At 40.7% G+C, this 10,206-nt stretch overlaps 1 long non-coding RNA gene across 1 annotated transcript in view; it reads right to left on the minus strand.

The window, feature by feature from the left end:
- Window positions 1-338: 338 nt before the first annotated feature.
- The window catches only part of LOC116694050 (uncharacterized), a 10,226-nt gene continuing 358 nt past the window's right edge, over window positions 339-10,206 (minus strand). The window contains exons 2-4 of the long non-coding RNA XR_004333063.1: window positions 8,602-8,786; window positions 6,244-6,557; window positions 339-835 (exon numbers count right to left, since the gene is read on the minus strand). This is a non-coding gene — a long non-coding RNA (uncharacterized LOC116694050). The remainder of the gene's footprint in view (window positions 836-6,243; window positions 6,558-8,601; window positions 8,787-10,206) is intronic.

Genomic DNA, 10,206 nt, shown 5'->3' on the forward strand with positions numbered 1-10,206 from the left:
GAGAGAGAGAGAGAGAGAGAGAGAGAGAGAGAGAGAGAGAGAGAGAGAGAGAGAGAGAGAGAGAGAGAGAGAGAGAGAGAGAGAGAGAGAGAGAGAAAGGGTCCTGCAGGTTTGACTCCTACATACATTAGCTATTTTAGATGTATTTTAATTGCTTTTTTTTTTTAATTAACGACAAAACACAGCTAAAAATATTCAATATAAAAACTCATTCTTTAGCATTTCAGCAGCGTAATAGTCCAGTGTTATAATAATCTATTGTTCCCTGCCTAATTGGTCCCCAAAATATAATACAATAGTGCTCAAAAACAAGACTTTAACAGAGAAATTATATTTCCATCATTTTTATTTCAAAGAAGTGTCAGCAGTAAATTTGAAACAATTAACTCTATTATTAAAACATTTATATCCTGAATTACCATTTCAATTTAGACACATGAGAACAACGAAACCATTAATGATTCATTAAAAATTAGTGATGGAAATGCACACAATCTCTTGAGTGAGAAGTAAGTAGGAACATTCAAGGTTTTTTATTTTATTTGCAATTTTGAAAATAATAGATGTGTGTAAACGTGTCGAAATCACAAACACTTTATCATTAACATATCTTAAAATAAACGTGGGTTTTTCATGGATAACAGACATATGTTGAGATAGGCCTATATATTTCAGGTTTACAGATTATCTACTTTGTTTCTACAGTCATACACGACTTGTCCTCATTTAGGTGACAGTTAATCTCTCTCATGTTGTGGTGAGAGTCTCTGATGAGTCTCTTGCGCCCCGGCGAGTTCCCACAGTGTGCCGAAAGGCTCGCAGATCCTGTCCCATCCTGAGGATAAACATGGAGAGAATCATTAGCATAAGAATAAAACTTCATTCTATAAACTCTTCCACTGTGTATGGGCGGTACCAATATTTCACAAGATTTTTTCCACTACAATACATACTTTTCTCTAGGATTAGCCAGTATTGACGAAAAAAGCATAACGGTTCATTAGTTTTGTCAAGAACTAATACAACATTCCTAATATTTATTAAAAGCTTTAAGCACTTTTTTAAAGCTTGCAAAGTGCTTGCAACATTTGTTTGAAAAAAGCTAAAACCGCAAAAACAAAAAGGGCCACATGTACTGCCATAAACGCGAAGTCTATGGAGATATGTTTTAAGAACCAAAATGTAAAAGGTAATAATGATTCTGCAAACCTAAGCTCTTTGGTTACTTAAAAATGCTCATGAGTGTGTTTTGACAATACTGAATTAGTCATGATTTGGCATGAGTTTTTAGTTTTGCACATCAGAATTGTAGGCAGTGTTTCAGAAAACATACTTCCTTTTCATGCCCTGTTAAAATAGGCCCCTGTGTGTTGTTCTTCTCTCCCATTTTCAGGCTGTATGCATGGAGAGATCTTAAGGCTTTTATCCCCACAGGGAACCAGTCTGAATTCTTTCTCTGTCAATTTTCACCCACTCCCCAATTCAGACAAGCCTTTTCTCCCACCAACCCCACAATGAAGGATTTGTCCTTGTTCTCTTTGTCCACCTCTGATATCTTTTTTTGACTGCTCCCTCTCTGCAGACAGCATGCAGCGTATGCAAATAGGCGCTCTTTTATTCCTGAGACCCCTCCCCTGAATGAATGCAACCTTAAATGAGGACACACTTGCACACATTTACAGAGGGGGCATGGAAACATGCACTCATTACAATCAGGGGATTTGCATGCCCTCTCTGACACATAGCCAACATTGAACACGGATCATTTTAAAATTGAGCAGACAGAAATATATATGCTTAACTGATGCCACACATTATTTTATCTATATACATGTTTATCCAGACAGATGGAGAACAGACAAGATAACATTAGAATGGAGTATGGGCCACAGAAGATGGATCCTGGTTGAAAAGACTTGCGTTAGGTGTTTTTGTGGTCGATTTTATTTATTTAACTTGGTAAAGGAGAGAAAGCTCTATGTTTTCAATGCAAGTAGTTCTTTTATTTATTTTAAGTGTTGTTTTACAGCAGTGGTGGTATATTTTGTGTCTGATAAGCCCATAAATCCACAGCGCCCGCACACACACATACACAGTCGGTAATCAGATTTGTAGGATGAGGCTTAAAAATGAGACAGAAGTGGTTAAACACAATAGTTGCGTCTGCACTGAGGAAGTAAGTGGTAATGTGTAACTCCAGTGGCTGGATGAATTATAATGGTGTCTGCCGAACATAAAGCGTTTTCTCGCATCAACATTCCCGAGCTGGCCACTGCCATCTGTGAGTATGTGTGAATGGGTTAGAGTTAGTTTGTGCGTGTGTGGTGGTGGTGGTGGACGGGAGGGGGGGGGGGGGGGGGGTTGATGTCTGCTGGACAGCTCTGACAGTTCGGCCTTTTCAGTTGTACATTACTGAGCCGACCGGCCTCTTTCCCATAGCAACCCTAACATAGGTCAAAGGCTATGTACCCCCCACCCACCCACCGCCTCCTCCTTTACTCCAGGGTGGCCACCGACTCTCCTAACTCCCCTGACTGGCCGCAGACAGAGTGGCTGCACCCATGAACTTGAACTTGACTTGAATATGCTCTGGACTGTTTCCCCATTTCTTTCCCCTTTTCACACTTTACCGTGGTATCACATTTACGTACGTGTAAAAATGAGGCCACACCAAGGATTCCCCTCTAATTCTCCTCACCCTAGAACCTCATCTCCTCCTGATATGATTATAAAGGGGCTCTGTCTTAAAGGCTCAGTCTCCTAATTCTCCTCTACTTTCATTGGAGCATACAAGACCCCTGCTCAGGGATGACACAGCCAACAGACATAATCTGAAAAGCCTGGGATGTAGAAACTTTCTCCATCTTCTTCCTCTAAGATACTTAATGTCAGGCTTTGTGCTAGATTAGTCTCGGCCAAAGTTGCATTAAAAAACCTCAGATGAGCCTTGCTTGACCCACATTGGACCTCATCCAAGACTATGGGCGGCCCCTGAGCCGGGCTTTATATATCACAGTAGAGCCGTTAAAACATTAATAGTGTCCTCACATAGTAAGGAGAATCCAAAGAGGTAACCCAGGAGCGATGTGGTATTAACATTTTATCGCTACTATGGCTACGCTGCTTCACCCACACAGAATTGGTAGTGGGCGCCGACTACTGTCACTTCATCATGTCACACATTATAATTTCCTCGCACTGAAAATCCCACATAGCAAAAGCAATACATAGTTAATAATGAATAATAGAAGAAAGAGAGAAGAAAGAAAGGAAAGTAATTTATAGTCTGTCATTTTCAGGAGGGGAAACACATTTTTGTCAGTTTTTAGGTAATGTACAAGAAGGAATTGAAGAATGAATATTGAAGTGTGTCTACAGCGCGCAGAGAAATATTCAAGGACGTTCACATCCTACATCCTCCTGAACTGGTGTCAAAGCTGCTGACCTCACCGTTCAGCCGCTCTGGATTCAGACAATCTTGATTGAAAACTGTGTTTGTTTCAGAGCAGATTAGAACCTGACTCTTACGCAGTTTCACCAAAGTGTTTATAAGACATCAAATCTGTGTACATGTGTCTGTGTGTGTGTCTGTGTGTGTGTGTATGGCATAGTAAGGACGAATACATTTCACTGACAAATTTGCTTCAGTCACCCCCTCTCTTTGACCACGCTGTCTATGTCGAGTGCCGCAGCTATCACATACAGTTGCAGACTAACCTCTCCCCCTTACTCTTCACAAACACGCACACAGACACACACACTTGTCCTCCATGACCAGCTCCTTGCAGGCTGTAAACTGCTTTAGCACTGCACAAGCTAACACAAGCTAATGCAGAGGTAACACAAACATGGCTGCCCATGTGCTCCACCTGCCTCTGGTGCCTCCTTTACATACACGTATACATTTGTCTCCACTGTCTTTAACCCTTTCTTGACAAGCCAATATTTAGTGTGACTTTAAGAAAGCCACGATTTCATCATCCCCCCTATATATATATATATATATATATATATCTGCAACATAGATGTAGCATGAAGCAAGCTACATCTCCAAGATTAATTTCTTGCCTTCACCTTGCTTTCTCTCTTCTGTCTAATCTGCTCGAAGCAATGTGCTCTAGCACACATGAGCAGGGCAAATGCAATTATAAAGACAGCTTTGAGTCGTTTACATGAATAAAGAGAGGGAATAATCTTTTGACATGTGGGCTGCACATGACTACATATTTTGTGGAGGCATATGTACAGTATGAAGCTCATTAATAATCATTATACGCTGGGTTACATCATTCAGCTTGTTAGGCACACCCATCGCGTCAGCTGAGTCATTCTCGGTGATACACTGTGCATACAACTGTCTTGTGAGATTTCATGATGTCTGTCTGTTTCACCACCTGAGAGCAATACAAATATGTAGATTCTGTCTGCATGAAGTTGCAGGTAAATTGAGCAAAGATAAAGAAGTGTATGGCTGATTACAGACACACTGCATGAAATAAAATCTAATTCTTAATCAATAAAAGACGTAGAAAATGCATCCGCGGTGTTTAAACATTGTTGCATTAGGCCTTTGACAGAATCTAATGGCAAACCGTGATCTACTGTGTGACAGGCCTGACCTTTTATATGCATATCATGTGTGAATGCATCTCTCATGCCAGTAAAATCCTTCTCAAAACAGCATCTCCATGCCTTTCAGACATGCAGAGGCTGAATAGACTAATGAACAGTCAGGTGGCACTCCAGGGCCTGGACTACCACCCCCTCCCCACCCCATCACACATATCAAACACACATACACTTGCTCACACATTAAAACTCAGCGGCTCGCCCGACCCCGATGATCCGCACGACAGTCTAATGTCTCAGGCATCTGCTCATGTCTAGTCTGGAGGGTCTTTCCCACCCTGCCCCCCAGCCCAGGCCCACCGCAGCACCAGCTCCCACAATGGTGGGAAAGCAGGCCTTTACTTAGGGCAGGGGGTGGGGGACTAAACAGCTATTGAGAGGGGAGAGAGCAGAGCTGAATGATAATGTGAAAACGCACAGCACTGTTCATTAACACATAAGCACTGCAGCTGCACATGTTGGTCCTGGACACACATGCTCACGTGTCTCTCTTTTCTGCTTCAGGTTGCTGCCAGCGCCACCAGGGTTACAGAGTTGCCCTACGCCATGATAAGAGGCGCTCACAGGATCTGTATGTGTGTGTGTGTGTGTGTGTGTGTGTGTGTCTGAGAGCTTACATGGAGCTTTGATATTTGTCCATGTCAGATTTTGGAAGAATGTGACGTTTTTACATCAGTGATGTTTGACATTTTTAGTCTGTGTGTATGTATGTGTGTGTGTGTGTGTGTGTGTGTGTGTGTGTGTGTGTGTGTGTGTGTGTGTGTGTGTGTGTGTGTGTGTGTGTGTGTGTGAAATAAAATTCTTAAGCATGTGTGCAGTGTTGCAGTTGCAGATTCCTATATACTGCGAGTTGTAATCAATATTAAATGTTTGGGACTAAAACATGTAACCGGTATTTGAAGTGTTTCCAAAATGCCATTTGAAGCATTTCCAATGTTCTGATAAACATTGTGATTTAAATATTATACACTGCTAATATTCACTGCTGATATTGCTTCAGATGAAGACCTGCTTTGTGAGCCAAAATATCTTTGTTCATGTAGTGAATTAAATCTAAGATTGGAATGGTTGTACTACTTTTACAATTTCCTAAATAGGAATTATGCGCAAATCTCCTTCAGAATTCATCTGAGGGGTTCAACACATTACAATAGTTAAGATACTGTACTAAATATCAAAATGTGAATCTCCTAATAGAAGCAGTTTTGCATTAATTAATCTACGAGGTTTGTCAGGTGGAAACATGACGTACACCACTGCCTGGTGTGCATCACGGAGTAAAGAAGCACCATGACAAGAGAGGATGACAGGTTTCCTTCAACCAGTGCCAGCTCATTAATTTTGTTGCTACCACCCCCCACCTCACACCACCAACCACCCTTCCTCACCCACCCACCCCCCTCACATCACCCCTTAACTGCTAATTAGGAGCAGAAGATAGAGGAGAAAAGGGAGAGGCCATGTGTGACTGGGGAGGAAATGGAAAACTCTTCTTCTTTCCCTCATCCTTCTTACCGCCCCCCTTCCCCCCATCATACAATCACACACACTCCCCAACCTCCTGCTCACCACCATCAACACTGGTACCCAACACAAAACCATGATGCAGCTTACTTCGTATGCCAGCTCAGCCATTTTAAGTGTCATGGCAACATCTCCCAAGATGGCTCCTCTGAGCGCGCTCATACTCCAGGGATCCAGTAGGGTCTTTGTCCGCCTCCTGGCACGGGCAATGTGTCCCTCGTTGGCAGTACAGATGGCATCAGAGGCTCCTGGGTAAAAAGGGTGAGGAGTGGGGGCAGGGGGAGAGGAGGAGGTGGCACTTCCGGACTGACCATTTCCCTCCCCCTCTCTCCTCGCTTGCTTTTAATGACGGTTCTGCCCTCTTGTCAGGAATCCCCGATCATTTAATGTTGTTAATCGGAAGTCTGTATGGAAGAGGGGAAAGAGAGGAATAAAACATGAAAAGCACATTTTGCACTTTTAGTTATAACGGTATAGCTAAACACTGCCTCTTCACTAAACAATTGTTTCAGTTTTTTCTTTAAACCAGCGGCACTATACTTGTGCACTGAGTCTCGGTTATAGAGTTAGCAAAACGTTTAAATCTCTGGCCTTTGCTAATTTTAACGTGCAGTCCTTTTGTTGTGTTTTTTTTTGTGTGCATGAGTGTGTATTTTTGCTACAACAAAAGCACAAAAAGGATAATTTGCATTATACATGTAAACAGGTTGAAACAAGAATGCCTTGGACCATCCCATGAAAAAAAAAGCCTCAATTGTTTTTATTCCCATTCATTAAGGAGGCGAAGGAAAGGACTTGGACCACGGCCTTTTCACATATCAGATACCTCGCTGTGAAACGAAGCAATTAGCCGGGTTTGACAGCAAGCTCTACTGCAATAGGCAGTTAACAGAGTGAATGAAAACTCATCTCACTTTGGTGCTCTTTAGGCTTTAGTGGCATTCTCCGGTCTGAGCGTACGCAATGCACTGCGCTGAAGTACCAAGTTAAAAAGTTCAGCTCCTGTCTACAGGATGGCCTTGGCCTTCTCATTGAGGCAACCACAATGTACCCCAAAGGTTCCAAGATTAGCTACAGCTTTAAATAATACACTTTAACCCTGTGTGTGTATAGGGTGCTACACCACTCAACTGCATTATTAGCAGTCCCAGAGACATGAGTGCCTAGACAAAGCTGTAGCCTCCCTTTTCTTTTTACCACGAGGGAAATTTAAACATATAATAAATTGAAAATACTCTTCTTAAAGATTAAAGTTAATGAATTGGGCAGTATGCTGTGAAATGCAAAGAATAAATCCAGAGGATCTGCTTTGATAAAATGTGAGCATTGACTATGGGGATGTCAACACACCAGTGTGTCTCAAAGCAGGAACATCCAGGGATCCCTGAGAGAAATGCTGGAGGACTTTAGCTTTATTCTTTCTTCACACACTGCCGGTGAGCAGCGGGGATAAGATTAAACGCTCTGAGGTATCGGTAGGCCTTTTTTCCCCCACAAAAGACATGACGAAGACACGTCACAGTGGAAAAAGCCCAGGTGTAATTGATAAAATTAATGACGGCTGAATTCCATTAAGCTGCTTCAGTTTCAGGGTCCTGATATCGTACAACTGCTTTACTGCCTCACTGTCATGACTTACTGGGACGGGCAATCATGTTATGTGTATATGTACAGTATATGTATATATGTTATAGAGTACCAAGTCAAAATATCTGCTATGAAAAAAGCCTATTGGGACCAATATAATATATTATTAGATTTTTTTGACATTTCTTTTGACAATATTAACTAAATACTTATCAGATGACGTTACTAAAACTCATGCATTTCTATTTATGAGTGCTTGAGGAAGTTTGAGAGTTCTTGTTTTATTCTACACTGTTCGTCTCCATCCACTAATGTGACCTGTTTAAAATTCATGTTGCAGAAGACCTGAACCACCCTAAAACAGGGCCAGATATCAACTACATAGGCCCTTAGTAAATTTTACAGCTGCTATACTGAATCCTCAAAATAAAGATGAAGTGAGATAAACACTATATACTCTATATGCAAAAAAAACACTATCAAACTCTACAATAAGCTCAGTTAACTTTGCCTTTTGTCTCAAAATTGTCTCAAATACATTTTTGTTTTCCTTAAAACGATCCCATAATGGCATGACTGATAACAGGGGCAGCGTGACACTGATTTATACAATTAACAGATGAACATCCAAATTTTTCCTAAAAAGAAATGACTCTGTAAACTATCATGAGCCCAATAAATCTGTCATACTGAAAGTTTGTGCCTATTATAAAAGAAAAAATCACACTTATTGTGCTATGTAAAAAAAATGAGATGTCATATTTAGCCTAGGTCCTATGCGTTTTGTACTATTTGGGATTATTTGATGCTAATTTTCATCACAATAAAATCACAAAGCACAAAGCAAAACTATTTTCTTACCTTTTAGAGTTTAAAGCCTGAGGAATCCCCTCTCTTTTTTCTTTTAACACAACGTTGCGGAGGTCATTTCTACTTTCGGTTATCTAGCTTTATGACAGGCATTTAACACTCATACAGCTAGATAACCAAAGACAGAAACAGACCCCCTCTCACAGATATTTAGCCCGACGTGATGCTGACGTGATCTAGAAGGAGGATGAAGATTATTTAGTAGGCCTAGAACATTTTAAAACCACATTTATTATTTTTTAAATACGGGCCAACTGGCAATACTGTAACAGCAGCCTGGCACGAAATGATAAGAGGAGATCAGATGTGTAGCCTACATTTTAACATTTAGGCTAACACATATTGTGTGTGTGTGTGTGTGTGTGTGTGCGTGCGCGTGCGTGTGTGTGTGTGTGTATAAAGAAGCGTCAAACTAAGCATCCAGCTGTCAAATATTCCTGTCGAGATATATAAGGTGTTTGGTTGTAGGCCTATTCAATTTTACAGTGACCTAATTCTTCTTTATGTAATATAAATGTTTCATTTTATAAGGCCATATTTGAAAAGCCGCTTTCAAAAAAAAAAGTAGGATTACGGTAGGCTTCAGTAAGAAAAAGAAACACGTTACTTTGTAGTTATATTTACGTAGGCCTATATGTAGGGAGACTATTGCATTAGCATTTCTTGCAATTAACATCCTAGAAGGAATAGGGCATAATAATAGTTAACAGTGATAAATGTGTATTATATGTTATAAACTCCGGAGATACATACTCTAGTTTAACCCGTCAAAAGACATATTAAAAAATATTTTGCGTATTAAGTAGGCCTAGCGTTTAAATAAATCCACTTTATAATGCACTCACATTTGCAGGAAAAGCCCTGTAGGCCTATTCTGCAAAGCTATTTTGTCCCACTACCCTCTCCTTTTAAACGAGGCATTTTTCATTTAAAGCAACATTCAACCCACTGCTGGCCTGCCATGCGGTTTTATATGGCTACATCTTAACACTCACAATGAATGACTGGTGATATTTTACAACCTGACTTATGTTGTAAACTCATAAAGATACAGGCTTTAGAAACCCATGTTTGTATAGAGTGACAGCAGCTACTTTTTCAGCATATTTTGTAATACTGGATGATCATGGAAAGTCAGTGTGGCCAAACTATAGGGCGGCCTGAACATGACCATGAACCTGAAACAGCGTTAGGTAAAGAAAACGTCTCTTTAATGCAGCAGATTAAATGATGCTCCAAGATTAACAGCTGACTTAAAAAAAAAATAAAAAAAAAATCTCCTAAATGTGAACTGAGCTGGGGTTTTAAGATGATTTAATTCGCTCTGGGCTCTTCAGTGTTCCTGGGGGCATCCCTACTTTTAATGAGAGTTGCGATTGGCCTACTTCTGCTGAAACTAGACTAGTTCACATCACAAGGATTATCCGCATAAGCTATTACAGAAACTAATTTGTTACTGGTCATAGTAATGTGCCGGGAAGCGTGGTTTAATATTCTGGCACTTTCAAGAACAAGGGTTTTTGTCTGATTAGGGACCAGAGATAGACTACCTCATTTTAAATGGTCCGCAAGGGCGTTTATGGTGGTTAAATAATG

The sequence above is a fragment of the Etheostoma spectabile genome, chromosome 8 (assembly GCF_008692095.1).
Source record: "Etheostoma spectabile isolate EspeVRDwgs_2016 chromosome 8, UIUC_Espe_1.0, whole genome shotgun sequence".
Classification (NCBI taxonomy): domain Eukaryota; kingdom Metazoa; phylum Chordata; class Actinopteri; order Perciformes; family Percidae; genus Etheostoma; species Etheostoma spectabile.